A 21,141-nucleotide genomic window follows, 5' to 3' on the forward strand; every position below is an offset into this window, starting at 1 on the left:
CTACTCAGCCATGAAAAAGAATGAGATAATGCCACTTGCAGCCACGTGGATGGACCTGGAGATGAGCACACGGAGTAAAGGCAGGCAGAGAAAGACACGTATCATATCACTCACATGTGGAGTCAAGTTAAAAAAAAAAATTATACAAAGAAACTTATCTACAGAACCGGAACAGACTCACAGACACAGAAAACACGCATCCAGGTCATCAGCCTCTTCTATCTGACAGAACTGCATACCTGGCCGAGTGCAGGGCGGGGAGGCAACTGGGACTCGAGCCCAGACTTAATGCTGAGTCAGACACCGAAACAGCAAGAACCACAGGAACCAACAGCACAGACGCTAAGCAACTTCTAAAGGATGCCAGCGAGGGAAACGTGTTCTAACACAACTGCTCTTAACCACTTTCCTTTCAGAAAGCAACCAACTCTAATCCGACTGCCTGAAAAGGACCTCAATTTACGTAATGTGCGCCTGGGACTTGCGGCATTCCCACACCCCGCTCCCCTGTGCCAAGAAGAAGAACTTTTGCCCTAATGTCCTGCAGTAAATTGGAAAGGACACGGAGCCGTCCCCCAGATGCTCTTCTCGGGTTCAGGTCAGGAGAGTCTCTCTCCCGGAAGAGGCTGCCTTCTAACTGTGTGCATGTGTGTGCGTGAGTCTCAGTAATTAAGTCTCCCCAGACGGGAACTGAGATATTCTGCACTTTGGCATCAACACAAACCTGGCACAACACAGTAAAAGATGTGTTAATGCAACGTTTCTGTGCTGAATGCTGGTGGAAACTAAGATGGATAAAAGCACTCTGCCTGAAGATCCTTACAGGGTCTCAAGGAAATACAACTCACAACCTAAATCTGACGGAGAAGAAACAAAACAAGAGAGAGCGTGGAAGGAGTGCCCGGGGAAGGGAAAGAGGAGGACTCCCCCTCCCCCGTCCCCCCCCCATACAACAGTAAACGTAACAGTCAGTGGGCATAAACTGCCAAGTCAAACAAGTCTGCCATAATCATGGTAAGCCAAAAATGGACTATTTCTAAAAGTGAAGTGTTTCTAATAATTATAAGAGTAATTCTTCTGCCAAAGATTTTCATATCATTGCACATCATATCCAAAATCACTGCAGATGGTGACTGCACCCATGAAATTAAAAGATGCCTGCTCCTTGGAAGAAAAACTATGACAAACCCAGACAGTGTATTAAAAAGCAGAGACATTACTTTGCCAACAAAGGTCCATATAGTCTAAGTTATGGTTTTTCTAGTAGTCACGTATGGATGTGAGAGTTGGACCGTAAAGAAGGCTGAGTGCCGAAGAATTGATGCTTTCCAACTGACTGCAAGGAGATCCAACCAGTCAATCCTAAAGGAAATCAGTCCTGAACATTCACTGGAAGGACTGATGCTACAGCTGAAGCTCCAACACTTTGGCCACATGACGTGAAGAGTCGATTCAATGGAAGGAACCTTGATGCTGGGAAAGACTGAGGGCAGGAGGAGAGGGGGCAACAGAGGATTGAATGGCATCACCAACTCAATGGACATAAGTTTGAGCAATGGTGAAGGACAGGGAAGCCTGGCGTGCTGCAGTCCATGCTGTCACAAAGAGTTGGACTGAGTGACTGAATGATAACACAACATACATCAGAAATATCTGCAACAAAACCATAAAACCGAAAGAAGTGATTGCTAGGGTGCAGAATTCTCTGATAAAGGTCCAGTCCAAAGATGGGACAAGACCAAGCCTAAGGGTGAACACAGCTGAGAAAGAAGACTTTACTGTGGTTTGCAAATTGAAGAGGAGCCTTAAGTGTTAAGACAATTTATGGAATTAGGATATTCATGAATAACAGATGCTATTATTTCAAGTGCACAGGTGGCGAATTATCTTATGTATTTATACTTCTATTTCCATCCTGCAGGGTAATTACCACACCCCAACAGTAAACCGCTTCCGAAGGAAGGGACTTCTCAGTATGCTGTCTGTTCAGAGCTGGGTTGTACTGAGGAGACGTTTCTGCCACCGGAATTCTTGCTCCTCTTCCTCCGCACCTCCCGGCCACCTCACTCACTTTTGTCTTCTGCACAGCTCTATTCCAGAATAACAGTCAGACAGACGCAGGTACTCGATTTACAGTTAGTTTGTTCACGATGGGCGACTGGACACAGTGAAGCTGTGCATGCATCAGACGGGCAACGCCTTCCCGGGGCACAGACCTGAGGTCACTGACGAGGCCGGTGGTTCTGGTCCCCTACACCTGACCGTGACGTCAATCACCACCTCCCCCGGCTCCACTGCTGCCTTAGCCAGAAGACCCCATCGCAGCATATATACAAATGCCATATAGCTCCATACACACAGCTCCGTACAGATGCCCAGAGAGGAGCCACGCTGTTTCCCATCCAGCAACTGGCAAACTGGTCAGTCAGAAATGACTGGCACGCTGTGTGGCTCCCGGACAGGGTTCAATAACAGGGCCTAGGCCCGAGCAGTCCCTGTCTGCATTCTGACGTCCTCATTCACCAAACACCTTCAAGCCCCGCTTGCGCTGCGTGACAGTGGGTGGGGAGGAGTCCATTCCCCTCACCCACCGGAAACTTCTCTGCAGTTACAGGCTAAGCAGCTCCTCATTACATGATCTAAGTAAGGGCTGTCATCGCAGGACACCTTTTTTCTTCCCCCCAGAAATTTACTTAGACAATATGATGTGATTAGTCGCTCAGTCATGTCCGACTCTTTGCAACCCCATGGACCGTAGCCCACCAGGATACTCCGTCCATGGAATTCTCCAGGCAAGAATACTGGAGTGGGTTGCCCTTGCCTTCTCCAACTTGGACAACAGAAGTTTAAAAAAAAAAAAAAAAGCGTATGGCATAACTGTGAGTGCTAAGTCGCTTAAGTTGTGTTAGACTCTTTGCAACCCCATGGACTGTAGCCTACCAGGCTCCTCTGTCCATGGGATTCTCCTGTCAAGAATACTGGAGTGGGTTGCCATTCCCTTCTCCAGGGGAGCTTCCCAACCCAGGGATCGAACCTGCATCTCTTATGTCTCCTGCATTGGCAGGCAGGTTCTTTACCACGAGCGCCACCTGGGAAGCCCAATATGGCATAATTAATTATAATTATTGTATCTAAATATATCAGCTGTGTTTAGATAATGTCAAAGGTTTGAATCTGCAGAAGAGGTAAGGGTTGGCCAAAAAGTTCACTTGGGTTTTTCTTTTTTTTTATAAATTTATTTTAATTGGAGGTTAATTACTTTACAATATTGTATTGGTTTTGCCATACATCAACATGAATCCGCCACGGGTATACACACGTTCCCCATCCTGAACCCCCTTCCCACCTTCCTCCCCGTACCATCCCTCTGGGTCATCCCAGTGCACCAGCCCCAAGTATCCTGTATCATGCATCGAACCTGGACTGGTGATTCATTTCATATATGATATTATACATGTTTCAATGCCATTCTCCCAAATCAACCCACCCTCTCTCTCCAAACATCGGTTGTTAAACAGAACTAGGAATACAATTAATGCTTATTTTAAATCATAGGTAAGTAACATCAGCCAGAAAACAGACCTGAGTTTCTTTTGGTAAAGTAAAATATTTCGCATAATGGGAAATTTAATTCATTCAGCTTTCTTGAAAACCATAAAATGGAGCTGCGAGTGTCTGCAGGGATATTCTTCAGTTACAGCCGGGTAGTGTGTTCGGGGAGAGAAAGGAATCCACGTCCCCGTCCTTCAAAACACCTCAACGTTTTCTGTTCTCTTTGGTGCTGAGCCAACTGCTCAATTCCCATGACTGACTGTGAGATGAAATATATTCCCCTGTGATTTCACAGCCAGATTTACTTGGGGATTCGTTTAGTCCACCCACCAAGTCACCAGTCAGTTGTTCTGCTTCCACCCACGGTCACCCTGGGGTCTGATACAAAGGGCTCCCGGGCTGTTTCTATTTTTCCCAGAAACGCAAGGACAGATGCTCGCAAACTAAAAATCACTCTCAGAGAGAACAGATGTTCTTTCCCCTCTCCCAGAAGCAGAGGCTGCAGCTGTTCCAGGACAACGGGGAATGAGGCAGATGACTTCCAAATGGCCACGGAGGCTGGGGGGTGGCTGTCACCGTGGGGGTACGGGTGGGGGGGACACGGGGCTCCCCCTACGTGGCTGAATGACCACAGAGATCAGTGCAGTGAAATGAGGGCCCCACTAGTCCAGGGGTGGCAGGCAACTCACGAGGGCCAAGGACACGCTGGTCCCCACACGCGGGAGTCAACAGCACCATCTCCCGACAAGGCGGCAGGCGTGGATGGGGGGAGTGTGTGCAGTCCGAGGCCCGGGCTCCTGTTTGGGGGAAAGGCCCTCCTCGCAGAGCTGGGGGACGTGGGACAGGCTGCCACTGCCAGGTCTTCATGCAACCAAAGTCAGTGACCAAACAACCAGCACCAAGGACTCCGCAGGCCTGGGACAGGCTCTGCCCTGCGCCGGCATCGGGGGCCCCTCTGGGCATGGACCCACCATCTGGCCATTCCTGTAGAACACTAGGGCTCCCCCATCCACAAAATTGAGAAAGAGAAAAAAAAAAATCCAACATCTGGGAAACAGCCACTCAGAGGAGGTTCGAGAGAGCTGCGCATCTGCTCACGTTTATGAAAACGTGCATGAACTTCCTCCCTTTTCAGAGACTCACCTTCTCATAGCCACATTGCTCACGTGGAGTCATAAGCCCCAAGCCCGTTTTCTTTACAGAAAATTACTTGGAGCCAACAAATAGCGAACACAGAAGGAGCACAGGAACAGGGCAGATATTTGGAAGTAAATCTGAAATCAACTGTGTTTAAAAGAGTTTGAGCCAAAATCCTAAGAAAGTGACCCAGAGGATTCGCAAACACATGATAAAATGGACAGATCGGATCATTTCCTGGCAGAGAGTCCACACTCCCCTCCAAGTTTTAATACACTGAGAGTCTAACATCAGTAGGTCAAGCGCTTCTAGAACCAGGAGTTTTCCAGATTCCTCCTGACCCCGCCAGGTTCAGGCACAGGCCGGCCCAAGGGAGGCAGGTGGGCAGCGGCCACCCTGCTCGGCCTCTCCTTGTGGGTGGCCTGTTAACCCCAAATTAGGAGTCGAGGTCCCGGAGGACTGCAAAGAGGGGAGGCAGGAGTGCCCATCCACCCACCCGGCTTGCACATGTGCAGGCCCAACGCTGGGCAATAGCAGGCGGCCCTGAAGGACAGGCAGGGGCCCGGAGGGTCCAGGCTGGGCAGAGAGGCCCATAGGGCAGGCCTGGGACGGCTTCTCCGACGGTACCTTTATCCCTCAGTTACACTGTCTGCTCAGAGACGAAGCAATGAACAAAAAGGGAACTGCACCCCGCTGAGGCAGAGGAACCCTTAGAAACGGCTTTGGCAAACTTTTATGAAAAAATGAGACAAAAAGATTTTAGGGACATGTGGTATTAATCACCCCACCACCACCAAGCCCCCAACAATTTCTGTCCGTTAAGATTCTTAATCCACCGTAGATTTTGGCTCTCATGATCTGTGTGTGCTAACGTATTACCTTGTGTCTCCTACGGAACAAGGCGTGCACAAATAATTCACAGCTTATTTCCTCTCAAATCCCATGGTCTCACTCACAAAACTACTGGAAAATAAAACTGTTTAAAACATTACCATGCTATTTCATTAACTATCTTTTATTTCATGCTTCATGGTCCTTTAAACCACCAACATTGAAAGGAATGCTTTTCTAAAGACAGTGAAATAGCAGGAGACCCACAGAAAGTTGCTGCTTAGTGCCCACTTGGCGTCTCCAGGCTTATGTTCTCCACCACACTTGTCCCCTAAGGCTTATCCTCCAAGTGCTGACTAGAGAGCTACTCCCAGAGGGATCTGTCAGGGATTTCACAGAACTGAAATTTACCGAGTGAGAAACACAGAGAGACAGAGAGAAGGGTCCCGCAGAGAAATACATTTAGGAATGCCACATATTAAACTTCCCCTTCAAGGCGCAAAAGCTCTGAAAACACCGTAACAGAAAGCTACTAGACCCAGCGTGTCCAAACATCTCACCAGGCAGCGCCTACTAACAGCTTCAAGGACCGGGCACACCCAGAAACGCTCCCCTGGCTCAAGCCCCCCCTCGGAGCTGTCCAGCAGGTAGCCAGCCTGCGCTCCGATCGATGTGAGACCCTCCCCATCCACCCCACCCCTGCCAATCTGTGGAGCCCAATTATGTACCAGTTATGGCACCCCACTCCAGTACTCTTGCCTGGAAAATCCATGGACAGAGGAGACTGGTAGGCTGCAGTCCATGGGGTCACACAGAGTCGGACAGGACTGAAGTGACTTAGCACAGCATAGCATAGCATATGTGGTAACAGGGAGATTCGGCTCACAAAGACCAAACAGGCCTGAATACAGTGTGAAAGGCTGGTGGCCAACTTCATTATTCACGAGAACCAGGCATGCTCACAGTTTCCATGACACATCTAGACTTTAAGGGCTTCCCCAGGGGCTCAGCTGGTAAAGAATCCGCCTGCAATGTGGGAGACCTGGGTTTAATCCCTGGGCTGGGAAGATCCTCTGGAGAAGGCAACCCACTCCAGTATTCTGGCCTGGAGAATATAGCCTGTATAGTCCATGGGGTCGCACAGAGTCGGGTACGACCGAGCGACTTTCACTCACTAGACTTTCAAGTCACACCTCAATGCCCTCCGGTGCCCGCACCTTTTCTTACTATCCATGATAAGCAGAACTGTATACTCACGTCAGATGAGCCAAGAAATTTGTCTTTCTAGAAAGACTTGTCATTCAACGCTACTGCTTAAACTTTGAAATGAAAATAGAAGGGGGAAAAAAAAAGAAAGGGAAACCACAACAGAGGGTTCCAACAATATTTATATCACATCATTCACGCCTCTTATATATGTGGTTTGAAACTCTTGAGTCTCTAATTAACCAAAGTGATGAAACACAGTTTTCAAGGGACTGGGGTGGGGTTCACGGGCACAGCACCAAGGGAGTCCCCAAGGTGGCCAGCCAGGAGCAGGACCCCCGGGGAGAGCCACACGGACCCGCACACACCCTCCTCACACCCCGAGACGCCCCTCCACTTACCTGGCAGCAAGGAGGGGGGCGGGGGGCACTGGGAACAGCTGAGAGAGGCAGGGAGAGAAGTGGGGCATCAAAGGGCAAGGCCCAGCCCTGCCAAATGCTTCAAGTCTATTTTTTTTTAAATAATTTAGGAGCAGAAATCACACCACCTTTATAACAAGCTCGGAGAACTCAGGAGTGTGTACAGCTGTCTGACGTGGGCGAGTTCAGTTCAGACTGTTATCTGACTTGGAACGACACCGCTCTGTGGCCCTGTGGTGCGACCCGCACACGGGAGTCACGTGTGTCAGCGTCCACGACGAGTGGCTTTCCCTTCTCCCTCCTTGGGTTGGCATCTTCATCACCACAGCCCCCCTGCTATCTCCCCGCTCCATCTCCGGGCCCTCTGGCCCAGGGCGAGTCTCCCAGGCCAGGCGGTCTCTTGTCTTTGAGCTGCTCTCTGGACTCCCCAGTCTGAAGCCAGAGCTGGAGAAACTCTGAGAAACAGATCCAGGAGGCCAGGCTCTATCTCACCCTGACCTAACGCGCCCTCTCCCCTTCCTGGACAGGCCCTGACCACTGGAGCACTTGTTCAGGGTGGCAATGGCCAGATCACGCGTCTCCTTCCTTCACCAACCGGAGAAGATCCGGGCACAGGGCCCCCACCTGCATTCGTGCCCGACGGAGGCAGGGCAACTGGGCTCCGAGTGCCCAGAAGCAGCGAGTCATGTGACACGGTGGCAGGAGGGGTGGCTGGACCCGATGCGAGGGGGCCCAGGGCCCTAAAACCCAGGCCAGGTGGTACCAATGGTAAAGAATCCACCTGCCAAAGCAGGAGACAAGACGCCATAGACACAGGCTCCATTCATCCCTGGGTCGGGAAGATCCCCTGGAGAAGGAACTGCCAACCCACTCCAGTATTCTTGCCTGGAAAAATCCTATGGACAGGCGAGCCTGGCGGGCTGCAGTCCATGGGGTCACAAAGAGCCGGATATGACTGAGCTCTTGTCAGCAGCATCAGCAGGAAGGGAGGGCAAGCTTCCCACACAAATGACCAGCACAGTCAGAACACACTCCAGGAGGGAGAGGCCGGACTCAGAACCCCCAGGCCCTGAACGCACACACACACAGAACACCGCTCAAAGTTTTTAAAAAGCAAGCACCTGTCAGATTACCTGTGGGGAAAGACACTTCAGACCCCAAGTCCTTAAAGGCTCATACACCTCACTGAGCGTGTTGCAAACACTTCCTAAATGCCCGCCCCCCACCCCAGCACGGCACAAGTGAACACTAACGCTCTAGGGGCCAGTCCTTATCTTAACCCAACTGCCAAAGACCCCAGCTTACCCAGAGAATGCTTTCCTGAAATGAGGTAAAGACAGACACAGCTGTGCACACTGCAACGCATCCAGGGCAGGACCGGGAGCCCCAAACCTCCTTAGGTCAACGAAGACAGCAGACAGCCAGGCCAGGAGCTTGCTGCTCCTGTTGACAGCCAACTCCAGGGAACCGGCTCTAATTTTCCGAATGTCAGACGGAGGCAGAAACTTGATTCGAACCAGAAAAGGTAGTATCAAACTCGGTACATTATTAAAGCAAGAAAGGAAGCTAGAATTAAAAATTCTCTGAATAACCCTGAGCTCATAACTTGCTGCTCTCACACGGACGCTGGGCTGGAACTGCCTCCCTTTGATTAGAGGTGCAGCCGCCTCATCAGACAGTCCATGAAAGAAACAGCAGGGGACTGCAGTTGGCTTACCGCGCCTCTTGTGTACACACGATACGGGGACCTGGGAGGTCCAAGAGCACGTGAGAGCCAGAGATGATGTTGCTAACGCTCTCCACAGGGGCCGGGGGCCTCGCCAGAGCACAGGGCCCAGAGCTAGGAGGGAGACCCTGGCGACAGGCAGAGAGGTGATTCTCACGGGTTAGAGGAAGTTACCTGCCCCCTCCAAAGGGCAACGATGAAGACGCCTCCTTTTCTCAAAATGTGGACAAGCTGTCATAAAGGAAATGGTGGCGGGGAGGCGCCTCATGCCCCACCCCAGACATAGGGTCACCCCGGACCATGGGTCATTCTGGGCAGGGACCCCACCGACCAGCAGCCCCTCCGTGCTCCACCCTCATGCTCTCAGCACTCAGCCCTGCAAAGACCAGACCCCCGCGACCTCCCAAGCCTGCATGGCCGGCCATCCTGCAACACCCGCCTGCCCACTCGCCGGCTACTGCCGGAAAGGGAGATGGGAGGTCTACGCACCAAGTCCAAAAGACAACCCTCGGGTTAAAAAGTCCGCTTCTCTTGACAGCCACACCTCGGCTCCCCAAGTCTGACTTCATTCCAACAGCCCAGGGGAAACTCGACCCCCAGCACCTTTTCCCAAGGAAGACAAGTTAAAGTTTCTCCTCTCTTTAACCCAGACACCTAAGCCTTCCAGACAAAAACACAAATGACAATACTTTGCTAGAAAACAGAGTAATTCGTTCCGCTCTTCTGCTCCTTGAAGAGTGAAGCGATGCGGACTGCCAGCAGCCAAGCCAAGCCGGCCCTGGGGCTGCGGTCCGATTCCCCGGGGAGACGTGGAGTTGTGGTCCGTTGGGCCTTCCCCAGGTCCGGATCCGGAGCCATTACCTCCCAGACGGTCAGAGCCCGGTTTCTAATTCACACACACCGGCACCAGACTCGTGACAGTTGACAGCAACCCCATCAACAGTGTGTTCTGCCTCCCTGCCACCCCCGATACAAGCAAGAAGGGCAGGAGACTCTGTGCAACTTGCCGCTGAAGCAATAATAGCTCTGAGTGACCAGAATTAAATCCACTGTGCAGTGAGTGACAGACACAGAGCCGCAGCAGGCTGACCATGAGTTCAAGACCCCCATCTCAGTCAGGGGAACACCTGTCCTCAACCAGGAGAAAGCGGCCAGGCCGGCCTTGCACTCCACTCATTCCTAAGCCCCGCATGGTTATCGATGAGGCAGAGCCCCAGCCCTAGCTGGAGACAGGAAAGCGAAAGTCTCGGGGCCTCTGACACGCGTGTACCAGCTGTGGGTGGAGGCTGAGCTCAGGAGAGGGCGCACGTCTGTCCGGGCAGCGCCAACAGCAGCTTACCTCCGCAGAGTCTGGCGAGGCGGGGGGTCATGTGCCCACTGTCCATCAGGCTGCCATCCCTTTGAGGAGAGGGAGACATGGATGGGAACCAAAGGATCTTCTAAAGGCAAGTTCTTAGCTCAAGATGGCCCCAAGGTCCCTGCAACCAAAGAAATCATTGTGGTTTTGCGTTTGGCATATTTATGCCCATTTTCCTTTAGGGACAAGTCTGTCCCCCTCTGAATGCAGCTCCATTTTCAAAAGGCAGTGTCCAGAAATACCGCTCCACTTAGGGGCGGGGTGAGTTAAGGGTGAGAGAGAAAGGCAAGTAGTCTTGAATGCCACAACACAGGACAGAAAGCAAGCCTAAAAGCATTTCCTTCTCAAAACAGAGCCAGAAATCAACTGTTATTTTTAAAGAACCAACCATTTTCTACCAAACATTTCAACATCTGCAAACTCATCACAGCCGTTTTAAAAATGTGCCCAATAATGATTCCCAAATCCACATGGCTCTCTATACCAGCCTGGTTAAAAGCAGTGGGAAAAGGCTTCTATATAAACAAAAAAAGCGGATGATTAGTTTCAATAAGCACTGGTCTATAGCCAACCTCATCGCTGGCTGATCTCCACTGATTCTCACTTATTTCGACATGGAAAAGTCATTAGATGGAATTGAAGCATATAATCAGAAAGCCAATCCCACACTAAGGCAATGAACAACCATCAAAATCCAGGCAACTAAGTTAAAGACCTAAACCAGTGTAATGATGCTCGGTCTGCTTAACAGTTATAGAAACTGCTTTTAGCAACTCAACCTGCAGCAGGCCAACAGCCACCCCATGCCAAGACATCAGTAATTCCCAGGCTTCCCAGGTGGCACGGGTGGTCAAGAGCCTGCCTGCCAATGCAGGAGATGTAAGAGATACAGGTTCGATCCCTGGGCCGGGAAGATCTGGAGGAGGGTATGGCAATGCACTCCAGTATTCATTCTTGCCTGGAGAATCCCATGGGCAGAGGAGCCTGGTGGGCTACAGCCCACAGGGTTGCAAAGAGTCGGACACGACTGAAGCGATTTAGCACATATGCACGCAAACGCACTGCTAGCAAAGCTGTCTGCAGAATGTCGCATCCCAAGCTCCTTTTCTTCAAAAAGAATTCCTCTTTCCTTCAAAGAAATGCCTGAGGATATTTGCTACCTGCCACCACAGTAACACGACTAACAGACATCAGAACACTCTGTCTGGTCATCTGTGCATCAAGCATATGGAGACAAGAGCAGGGAAACCTACTCATGAGGAGTTTAAAAAATCTATGTTTCAGACATCCAAAGAGGAAGGAGAAGAAAGTCACCTACAGATCAGTTTACTTCTTTAAAGATGAGTCATCACAGGAGGGGACAAATGGATACCTATAGGCTGATCCATGTTGATGTATGGCAGAAACCAACACCACACTTTAAAAGAAGAAAAAGAATGTGAAGTTGCTCAGTTGTATCTGACTCTCTGCGACCCACTGGACTGTAGCCTAGCAGGCTTCTCCATCCACAGGATTTTCCAAGCAAGAGTACCGGAGTGGGTTGCCATTTCCTTCTCCAGGGGATCTTCCCGACCAAGGGATTGAACCCAGGTCTCCCACATTGTAGGCAGACGCTTTACCCTCTGAGCCACCAGGGAAGCTCTTTAAAAAGATGAATTGTCACGACTGGGACAAAAGGACTCTCAAATGTACCAGTAAAACCTTTCAATTTCATATGTAGGTTTTTCAAAAACATTGCAACCACTTCAACCCTCCTGAAAGGACCAAAAGCTAGCTAACTCTCCAGCAGTCAGTCCTCCAGACCCCAAGGGGTCTCAACTGTCAAACCAAAAGGCAACACCATCACAAAGGCCCCACCCCAGGATGCGAGAGCACAGAGCATCAGACACCAGCTGTCAGGAAGGGCTGAGCTGAGGAGGAAGGGGACGGGCTCGGGCAGTGGGCAGGCGAGGGCAGCCTGGTGTTCCACCCTCGGCCGAAGCAGCAGGCCAGCGGTGCCGCCGGGACCACAACGCCACCAGGCAAGTCCTGGCAGAGACGAGGCTGGGTGCGGGCAAAGCAGTGGGAGGGGCGGGGCAGCCGGGACCAGCTGCCCAGCCCCACGGGGGTCTTGGCAGCATGGGCGAGGCCTCTGGGTCTAGGTCGACGTGGGCCCCGGCTCCTGAATCAAATCCGAGCCCATGTGGTCCTCATACGTGCGCCACAGAGGGGACCATCAGCTCTGCCTCGGAGAGCGAAGAAAACCAAAACCATTTCCCCGTGCCAGGCAAGAATTCTCCTGTAGGGACTACCCAAGAAATGAGGGGGCAGTAAATAAAAATTCAACATGGGGACAATAAGGCCCCGTGGAGACGACACCGTCCAGTCTAAGAACCAGGACAGGAGTGACAGGGTGACCCGGGGCCTGTAGGACTGCCGTCTGGCCACCTGCTCAAGCTTCCCATGGGGTCTCCACAGAAAGGCTGACCTGCGAGCAGACGCCGGGTTTCACGGGATGCTGGCAGCGGGCACTGCAAACACGGGCACGGCAGCCGTCGGAGCAGGCCCCCACAGCAGCCGCCCAGTCGTACGGCTGGCTCTCCACCTCCTGCCCCGGCCCTGGGACTCTGGGAAGCCCGCGCTCCTTCCAGCTCCTTCCAGGAAAAACCCTGTTTGGCGGGAGCCACTGAGGTGGCTTCTCAGGTCGCGGTTTTCTGCTCGAGAGAACAAAGGGTGAGGCTGGGAGCCTCCCAGGTCCCTTTCTGCTCTAAAACCTACGATTCTAGCAATTTCTCTCACGAGACATGTTTGTTTTTTAAATAATTTTACTTATTCATCTAATTTTTGGCTGTGTTGGGTCTTCATTGCTGCATGGGCTTCTCTAGTTGCAGACAGCAGGGGCTACTCTCTGGCTGCGATGTGAAGGCTTCTCACTGCTGTAGCTTCTCTTGTTGTTGGAAGACGGGCTCCAGGGCACGTGGGCTCAGTCGTTGCGGCTTGCAGGCTCTAAGGCACAGGTTCAAGAGCTGTGGTGCAGAGGCTTAGCTGCTCCGTGAATTGAACCCATGTCTCCTGCATTGGCAGGCCGAATCTTTACCACTGAGCTACCAGGGAAGCCTAATTAAACAGCAAGCCATGCTGAATCGCACAGAAAAAACTTGAAAGATCAACGCGTCCATACTGTTACTTTGCAGGGAAGGACACACGTCTGACACCAGGTAACCAAGTACAGGGCTGGTTTAACTCGGAGCTGGGACCCCCATCTTCAGAAGCAGGTAGACTATCTCCAGAGCTCGAGCCTGGGGGTCAGAATGGCTAGAAAAGCACAGAGAAGTGGGGACACAAGGCAAACCATCACTCCCTTTTCCATCATCTCCAGCTCGTTTATGATTTTTCTTGAAACCAAATCTGCAGGCCTTTCCCCCCCACCACCTCCAAATTGCTCTCTCCCAGTCAGGCTGGGGCCACGTCATCCCACCAAGCTGCCTGGCCTGAAACATGGAGGGAAAGTACTGAAGTGGAACTTGAAAGCAATGGAGGAAGAAGACTTAACATTACAGTAAATTCAGAACACGTGAGGCTCACCAAGGCTGTCCAAGCCCCGCAGAGCCCCACTTCCTCCCAAGCCACCTGCCACTTGAAGCGCTTTGCTCCCGTGTGTCTCGTACCAATCCCGGCAAGGGCAGAAACAGTTTCAAGCCACACACAGCAATGAGGACCACCCAGGGCCTCTGCCCGCTGTCATCTGAGTGACCCTGACACATCACTGCCCTTCTTGCTGGTTCCAAGACACAAACAGTCCATAAACTGCAGACATCTCAATGTAACACATCGGCCAGTTCAGCGTTCTCAGTTCTGTCACTCTAAGCCAAGTTAGTCTCCCACCCCAGAACCCACAGACAGTTTAGGAGTCGAGATGCAGAACAGCCAGCCCAAAACGGAGTCAATATTCGATGATTCAAAACAAAAAAAAATCGATGATCAACTGAACAAATGACAAAAATGCTGCATCAGCATCCTTCCTGACCCACGAGCAGGAAGGAAGCACCCGGGGAGGGAGTCGGCGATGGGAACGCTGTCCGAGACAAGGTCAGGTTCTATTTTCCTGTTCTGTCTGTGAGCACCCTGCAGAATTCAACAGAAGAGAACTGACATGTAACAGAAGGGGCTCGGACAGTTCTCAGCTAATAAAGGAACTCTCTGAGCCTCTCGGCAACGGCCAACTATAGAAGACTTTCCCTGCTCTATGAAACCAATTTACTTTCTTAGAAATCAGAAAGGGCACGCTGGAGATCTGGCTATTTGCCATCTACTTACAGTGAGATGGAAAGAGGAAAACCGCATACCTGTCTTTACAACAACAGGGGGGAGAAAAGTCCATGCTATGGTTTGTTTAAAAACGAAGACCAAAACAGTCTAACAAGGAAGGGAAGCAGACTTTCTTAATTAAAAAAAAAGAGGCCACACATCAAAATTCTATAGCAAATATCCTAAAGAAAAATTTAATGTGCATTTTTTTTAAGATCAAGACCAGTGTATCCCTCCAATCACTGCCAGCCCACACAGTTCTAGAGGTCATGGTCATCAAGACATAGGCTGTAGGATGGTGATGTGAATGGACAGGGGCACAGAAAACCACCATTATTTACAGACATGAGTGTATGCATAGAAAACCAGTATGAGCTCAGCAAGACTGCCAGAAACTATGTGGGGAAAAAAAAACACTCGTGCCCTTAAATAGGCAATAACCAACCTGAAAATGTGTCACTCAAAACAGCAATAAAAACATGTCTGGGACTGAAGGAAAACTTTTACACTGCATTAAAGCTCAAACATGAAAACCTAATTAAAAAATGGACATTCATAGCCAAGGATAGGATGACATAAGATGTCAATTCTCAAAAATCAATTCTGAAACTTCAGGAAGATTTTAAACTGAAAATGTACAAACTCATTCTAAGACGTGGAAGAAAAAAGGTCTTCAGAGACCTCACTTACTTGTTAAAGACAGCAAAAGTTTTTGGATGTATGTGGGCAGAGGTGGAGATCATTATCATTCCAGATATTACAACTCAAAACAAGGCCAAAGTAACAATAATTCTCTCACTCACACACACAGACCATGAATGATACTGGCCCAGGAATAAAACAGAAAATCCAGAAACAGGCCTAGACATATAAGAGGACTTTGGTATATAACATCACATGTAAGTGGGGAAAATACTAATTTTATACAATAGTATTATTATAAAACTTCTTTCTACATGGAGAAAAATAAAATCCTCACTTCAAACTGTATGCCAGACAGATAAAAGAGCTAAATGCAAAAGGCAAAATTATAAGGCTGATAAAAGATGGAAATTTTCATATAATTCTTAACCTTAGGTAACTGGAAGTTTCCTTAAACAGGATCCCAAAAGCAGAAATCTGAAGGTAAAAATTGATAACTACATTAAGGATTTTTTTCAACAAAGGACACCCTGAAGTTAAAAGAACTGTAACAGAGTCAGAGAAAATACTCGTGGTATCTAAAACTGAGAACAATTTCAATATATACATCAAGTGTTAAAACACAGGAAAGCCAACTGAAAGCTTAAAAAGATATGAACAAAACTCCACAGAGTAAGAAATCCCAAGGGCTAAAGATTTGTGAAGATACTCAAACCCACTACTGACAGAAATGCAAACAAGCATAATAAAATGCTCTATTGCACTTAAGGAACTGGAAAAAATTTTTAAGTTGTATATCAAGGCTAGCAAGGAAGCAGAAAAATAAGGCCCGACATCATTAACCATGAGGGGAATGCAAACTAAAACCACAAAGAGATACTTATTCACGTCCCTGAGGGTGGCATCACCAGGAATGCAAAGAGGATGTAGAGAAATTAGAACCCCCGTGGTGCAGGTTCTTTGGAAAAGAAAACAGCCTGGCAGTTCCTCAAAGTGTTAAACACAAGAGTTACCATATGACCCAACAACTTCACTCCTGGGCACATACCCAAGAGAAACGCAACCATGTCCACACAAAAACCAGAAAATAATGTTCACGGCAACGTTGTCCATAACAGCTCAGAAGTGGAAACAGCCCCAAATGTTCATCACCTGCCAAATGGGTAAATAAAATGTACTGCGTTTGTAGAATGGAATATTATCCAGCAACAGAAGGAAATAAAGAATAGACACGCGCAACAAAATGGATGAGCTTTCTGAAACCATCATGCTAACGTACAATCAACCCCGTAGCAGGATCGTCTATACTCGCATACAACACTAAAACATGTGAAGGGACTTTCCTGTATTACTCTGCTGACAAATACAACTGGTAAAATTATCCTAAAAGTTCTAGGAACTGAAGAAAAACTTACTCTAAGTAAAAGATCTGAATGCACTATTAGACAAGGACTAACGGACATGCTTTGGAGAAGGCAATGGCACCCCACTCCAGTATTCTTGCCTGGAAAATCCCATGGACGGAGGAGCCTGGTGGGCTGCAGTCCATGGGGTCGCTGAGGGTTGGACATGACTGAGCGACTTCACTTTCGCTTTTCACTTCCATGCATTGGAGAAGGAAATGGCAACCCACTCCAGTGTTCTTGCCTGGAGAATCCCAGGGACGGGGCCCCTGGTGGGCTGCCATCTATGGGGTCACACAAAGTCGGACACGACTGAAGCAACTTAGCAGCAGCACCAGAAGCAATCCACATGCTTCCTTCATATCGATAATACAACAGAAATGACTGGGAAAAGTAAAGGTTTGACAACACAGCTTTATTTTGCCTTGAGCCTGATTTGCATTGGTTAAACTGGCCTGATATTTAGGAATATTACAGAATGTACTATAAAAGAAAGTGATAACCCTAATTTTAATATGCTAAATGTTAAGACTTAAAACTTGCCAAGATAGCTTTTCCCTTAATTAAAAAAAAAATCTTAAATTAGTATTTAACTAAAAATCTAACATGCTGGACAGTTTACCTATCTGATTTCAATCTTTACAGTAATCCCACAAGATACAAGACAGTTAGGTAATCATGATTTAGGATTCAAGACTAAAATCCTGGCTTATAAACTCTTAAGCAAGAATCTCAAAGTAGAGATTCTAAAACGCTGGCAATCTTCCCAAGACCAAAAGACCTACAGAGCTGAGATGCTGAACAGAATGAGTGACTCTAATGAATGCTGCTTAAAAAGAAATCAGGCTTAGATTGAACTATAGCACCGCACTCTCCACTGGTACAGTCTTATGTCTTCACAGAGTAACTTAGAGCCAAAGAAGTCTCTCTCTCCTGCACACCACACCCAAACCACTCCTCACTCCCCCCACACACGGTTTCATTATGACCTTGTATTTTCGTGGCAGAAAGTTCCAGTGGTATTACATAATGGTTGGGATACGAAAGCGTTTGGTTAATATTCCTGCTGGTTTTAACTTTCCCCAAATTAAACAAACTACAGTGAATGAAACTTCTATGGCATGTGATCATCTTCAAGACCTTTTCAGGCCTCAGATTCATCAATGCAAGTTTTCACTGTTGCATTATTCGCCCTCCTCCCTAAATTGGTGGTGGTGTTTTTGTTTTTACTCTGGAGGTGGGGAGGCGGTGAGTGGGGGAGGGGAAACAGGCTACTAGCAACTCTGTAATTTGATTTTAGCTACCCAGTCAAAATTCGCTCCACTCTGCTGACCTTCAGCAACTTTCAATATATTTAGATCACTCACCTATTGTTTTTTAATTTCTCCTTAAGTACAGCACTGAAACAAAAGCATAATTATGAGACCTTCTAATGCAAATCCAGCAAGAGAGAAACCAGTCTCCGCTCTCTTCCTCTTTACTCAGTCTCGCTGTGTGAAAGTCCCTTTTCAGTTCGGTGGCTCAGTCATGTCTGACTCTTTGCAACCCCATGGACTGCAGCACGCCAGGCTTCCCTGTCCATCACCAACTCCCAGACCTTGCCCAAACTCATGTCCATTGAGTCGGCGATGCCATCCAACCTGCCTTCAATATTTCCCAGCATCAGGGTCTTTTCCAGTGAGTCAGAGTCCCTTAACACAAGGTGAAACCCTGAGGTCCTCTCCCCGTCACCACTTAAAGGACTAAAAACACTATCTCTGAAAGCTATGGGGAGTTTAACAAGGCAGGAACAGCCACATGAAGCACAGTAATTTTCAACTTTGTGTCAAAGATTCATTCCTCTTACATGTCAATTTAAAGTGTATCTTACTAGACAGTATGGTGGTTGTGGTTTAGTTGCTAAGTCGTGTCCAACTCTTGCAACACCATGGACTGTAGCCCACCAAGCTCTCTGTCCATGGGATTCCCCAGGCAAGAATACTGGAGTGGACTGCTATTTCCTCCTCCAGGGGATCTTCCCCACCCAGGAATGGAACCAGGGTCTCCTGAATTGCAGGCATTTCTTTACTGTCTTGAGCCACGGGGGAAGCTACTTGACAGTACGGGAAGTGAAAGTGAAGTCACTCAGTTGTGTCCGACTCTGTGACCTCATGGACTGTAGCCTGCCAGGCTCCTCCACCCATGGGATTTTCCAGCCAAGAGTCTTGGAGTGGGTTGCCATTTCTTTCTCCAGGGATCTTCCCAACCCAGGGATTGAACCTGGGTCTCCTGCATTGCATGCAGACGCTTTACCATCTGAGCCACCAGGGAAGCCCCTGGCAGTATGGACCATACTAATCAAACTACCCAATCCTACAGAGCGGAGATGGTAAGAAAACAGCCTCTGGCTCATGACTGAGGGTCTTCCTCTGGGCCAAGGAATTTTGTGTGACTCTCTCACAAAAGAGTGGGCCGAACAAGGGGTCTGGATTCTCGTCCTGCTCAAGTTACAGTAGTAAACACTGTTTTAACAAGAGCAGTTCATAGGTTTTCATCAAATGTGACAGAAAGGTTTAAGAAATGAAGGGTGACTTTTCACAACAGTGATATTATTCCTGGCATTTTTGAGGCAGTTACATTCTCTGCAGGACAATCTGCCTGGTGAAATACATGAAGCACCACAGACAGAATTATTACCGCTCTTCATCCTGCCTGAGCAGAGCCAGTGGAGAAAGTCACCCCTGGGGTTTTTCCGCTTCCCTCTGAGAGCAGATGGCCTTGGAAAGGACTGCCTGGCTCAGCACTAAGCCGGTCTGCTCTGCAGCCCTCGACTAGATGGCCCTTTCCAGGCTCTCCCGGGTCGGGAGACTGGCCAGGGCATGTGGGCAGAAACAAGGTACCCTGGGTCCTGGCCTGGGTGCATGAGAACTCCCCACAGGAGCCTCCATTTTCACCCCCGAGCTGACTTAGGGAGGAACATGAGAGAAGCGACATGAGAGCAGGAACCCAGGTTCCTAGTAACTGGAGGAAAACCAGCCATGGGTCAGGCTATGCGTGAGCAGGAAATAAACTTCTATCATATTGAGCCATTAAAAACCTAAGTTCATTCCAGGAGCAGCTGACATGAGGTTAACTCACTCACTGGCCGACTCTGGAATGAGGTTAGACTGACTTGGGATTAGCGGCTCAGGCGAGACAAGACATGCAGATGGACTCTCTCTGTAGACACGCACGGTCAAGACGATGCCACGTTTGGCCACAATAAAGCAATCTACTCGGTACGCGGTAAAAATTCTGCTGAGGAGCCGAGGCTGAAGAGGACACCTCTGAACCACTGCTCCTGCACTTCCATAGTGAGATATTAGCTGGTATATTCATCAGCAAAAATTCGTGAGGTTCTTCCATACTTCCTTTGCCAAAGCGACCATAATTCATGTTAAAATTACAATGCCTGCATACCACGTGAAACCCAACTCTGGATTTACTACGGAACTATGTTGAAGTCATTTCTCAAAGGATAAGTGATAATCAGCAGACAGAGCTCAAGATGAGTCTCTTTAGCCGTTAAGTTTTTTCCTCTCAACAGAAATTTAACATCAAGACGACCTTTGCCTTCCCGTGTGGAAGTCACGTGTGCCCATCTCTCGTACCATGAAAATGATGGAGCTTCTTTACAGCGCTTCCCCTTTGCCCCATCGAGACCCAAGCTGGATGCTCCCCCACGGCAACTGTCATTGCCACCCCCCTCCTTCTTACTTCCAACCTCAGTGGATACATCCTCCACTGAGAGGTAATTTGAGATAAATGGAAATAAACCCAGCCAATTAAGAAAGGAAATTAACACTCAATAAGTACCCACGACACGCCAGTACTTTCATATACTCAATTCTATTTACTCTTTGCCACAATGAGGTGTATACCATGATTTTCCATTTTACAAATGAGGAAGCAGGGAAGTTTAAACACAAAGTCCAGGACAACTGACTCCGAAACTTATTCTTCCCATTTCAAACTGCTGCACTTGACCTATGACATACTGCCACTCTTTAGGCAATGAAAAAAAGATAGCATTACCATCCAATATTTATTTCCTTTAAATATGCATTTCAGTGAATCAACAGCTCACCGATGTCCCATCCTCCCACTTGTACCTTATTACCGCATTTCCACAAAATCAAAGCCTGCACCAGGCCTCTGAGGTCAGAGCAGGCTGACGGCTACAACACGGCAACCCGAGAGGACAGACCCGGGGCAGGACGAGGCCTGGCCTTGCATTACCCGGGCGCACTGCTGCCCACCCCTCAGGAAGTTCTTTCTATCTGCCAAGTTCTAGTTTCCACAAGAATTATTTCAGAAAGCTTTTCACCAACTCTTTTAAGATTTTTGAAACCAGTAAAACAGATATATGTCAAGGAACCTGAAACATGAGGAACAATCTCAAACTTTTCACACAGGACTGGGAAACCATCTTTAACAGAATTCTTCCCCACCTGAAGAACTGCGTGAAGGTTGAGGACTATTTGTAGTATTATACTGTAACCACCACTTTAAGTAATTATTTACTAACTGAGAATTCTTCGAAGTCAAACGGAGATAAAATAG

The 21,141-nt window shown here is 48.7% G+C and overlaps 1 protein-coding gene across 1 annotated transcript in view; it reads right to left on the minus strand.

The window, feature by feature from the left end:
* Positions 1–21,141, minus strand: part of STK24 (serine/threonine kinase 24) — a 95,518-nt gene that overhangs the window by 31,793 nt on the left and 42,584 nt on the right. The window lies entirely within an intron of this gene.

The sequence above is a fragment of the Bos javanicus genome, chromosome 12 (assembly GCF_032452875.1).
Source record: "Bos javanicus breed banteng chromosome 12, ARS-OSU_banteng_1.0, whole genome shotgun sequence".
Taxonomy (NCBI): Eukaryota; Metazoa; Chordata; class Mammalia; order Artiodactyla; family Bovidae; genus Bos; species Bos javanicus.